This window comes from Neodiprion fabricii, chromosome 4, assembly GCF_021155785.1.
Source record: "Neodiprion fabricii isolate iyNeoFabr1 chromosome 4, iyNeoFabr1.1, whole genome shotgun sequence".
NCBI classification, from domain to species: domain Eukaryota; kingdom Metazoa; phylum Arthropoda; class Insecta; order Hymenoptera; family Diprionidae; genus Neodiprion; species Neodiprion fabricii.
The window spans coordinates 13,000,824-13,003,323 of NC_060242.1; the positions used below are offsets into that span (position 1 = coordinate 13,000,824).

General features: G+C 51.8%; 1 pseudogene; it reads left to right on the forward strand.

Moving 5' to 3' along the window:
- LOC124181821 overlaps positions 1–2,500 on the forward strand; it is a 7,930-nt pseudogene that overhangs the window by 2,873 nt on the left and 2,557 nt on the right.

The following is a 2,500-nucleotide window of genomic DNA, read 5'->3' on the forward strand; positions in this document are numbered from 1 at the left end:
TGCGCCAATGGGTGGCTAACGACACAGGCTATTCGGGCTCCAGGAGTGTGCAGCCCACACAAACGGCCAGCCGGTTTTCGCGTTTTCTGGAGACCCCTCAACAAAGCCGGGGGCATAGAGGCCTGATAAGCCTCGAACAGCTTTCAGGCTTGCTACCTGGAAGTTGTCTTTTCGCTAGCACCAAAGAAGAAAAGAAGTGTGTCGGGGCGATTCCCCGACTGCCGGTCGCTGCCTCGGACAACCGGCCTAGCGAGCCAAGGGAGGGCTGTGTCTAACTGCCCTATCCCGCCCGTCCGAAATAATGATAATTCCCCTGAGGAGAACGATCGTCAGTTCTCTTGCCGACAATGTTCGCGAACATTCACATCTTCCCGCGGGTTGTCCAATCACATGCGTATCCATAGTCGCCAGCAAGCTCAGCAAACATCATCTGCTGAGTCACAACCCCTAACACCAGCCGTGGATCCTGTAGCATCACCATCTACTTCACAGGGTCGATTTGTCTGCGAGGATTGCGCCCCCCCAGTCACCTTTTCAACGAAGATTGGTCTTGGGCAACATAGGAGACACTGTCATCCTGATGTCACGAACGCCGAGATCAATATTGAGCGTGTGCGTAAAGGGTACTCATCCGAAGAACTTAGAGTGGCGGCTTCCGAGGAAGCATATCTCGTCAAACATGGCAAGGATCGTCTGGGAAACAAGGTCCGATTCATCAACGTTTATATGGCACAATTCTTTCCGAACAGAAATACCGACGGGGTGAAGAATGCCAGAAAAACCAAGATCTATCGAGACCTTGTTGCCCAATACGTGAGTCAACTTGACGAGGGAGAAACCCCTGAGTCGTCCACTCCTGATTCATCGCCAGGAAGAACACCTCCAGATTCCCCTGCCAGAACTTCGGCTGCACCGATCCCCGAGGAGCCCTCGCCACTAGACCCAAGAGACAGGTATAAGGAGGCCATATCATCATCACTGGTCAAAATGGCTGAGGATGAATCTCTCCAAGATCATCCTTTAGTGGCCTTGGGTCTCGACCTTATCAACGGTCGTGATATCTCCTTAGAGATGATCTCGTGGCTCCGGACATTACTTAGGCCTAAGGTCCGTGCTAAGGCTTCTCGAAAGGGTCGTAGACGCTCTAAACGCCCGTTCAACTTTAATGCCAAGCCGAGCGCCTGGAGATCAAGACGCAGGGAATATGCTCGAATGCAAGACCTGTTCAAAAAGAACATGAGCAGAGCCGCCAAGGCTGTATTGGATGGTGAGGATGAGGCAACACTGCCTAGCCTCGAGGAGATGTCTGATTTCTGGAAACCAGTCTTCGAACATCCCTCTATCCCCGTCCAACAACATCCTGTCCTGCCCGAACATCAGCAGAAGACATCTTTGGCGGACCCGATCACCATCCGGGAAGTTAATTCGATCAACGTCCCCAGCTGCTCGGCCCCTGGCATAGATGGCATAACACCAGCCGTCTGGAGACAATGTCCTGCCTTGTGTCGTGCACTCTTATACAACATGGTCCTATACAGCGGATCTTTCCCTCCTGACGTTCTTACAAGTAGGACGGTTTTTGTCCCCAAGAAGGTGAAAGCTACCAAGCCTTCTGACGTCAGGCCCATCAGTATAGCTTCGGTTGTAGTGAGACAGCTACACAAGATCTTAGCTTCTCGCATGATGGCTGCCGGATTGATCGACGAGAGACAACGTTGCCTCGAGGATGGATGTGCCGAAAACATATCTATCCTGGCCTCTACCATCAATCACGCCAGAAGTAACCGTCGTGAACTTCACATGGTTTCTCTGGACGTTGCGAAGGCCTTCGATTCTGTCAGTCATCAGGCAATAACATCTGCCCTCACGGAGGCTGGTGTGCCTCAAGTCATGGTGGACTATATTAGAACCTCCTATGAGAAGTCCACGACCATTTTGGAAGTCGGGGAACAGAAGTCTGGGAGAATCGTTGTGAGCAGGGGTGTGCGGCAGGGAGACCCAATGAGTACCGTCATCTTCTCATTGGTGAATGATAGGATATTGCGCTCGATTCCGACCACTGTCGGATACGAACTGGCACCTAACCATATAGTTAATGGGGTCGCATTCGCAGACGATATAGTCTTGCTGACGGGATCCGTGAGTGGTATGACGGCCACGCTGAATGCAGTAGAGGAGACAGCTCGAAAGCAGGGGCTCGCGTTCAATCCCTCTAAATGCGTTGCCACCTCCATTGTACCATCAGGACGAGATAAGAAGGTTAAAGTCCTTACTGAGCCTCAGTTTGCTCTCCAAGATAGAAGCCTTATTCGTCAGCTGGGTCCAGTTGATGAATGGCGATACTTGGGAGTGAACTTCAGCCCGGTAGGTATTAAGAAGGCATCTCCGTCCTTGGAGGTTGAGCTCCAGCGCATAACGCGAGCTCCTCTAAAACCACAACAGCGCCTTAAGATCTTGCGCTGCTATCTAGTTACCAGGTTTTACCATCTCCTGGTGCTAT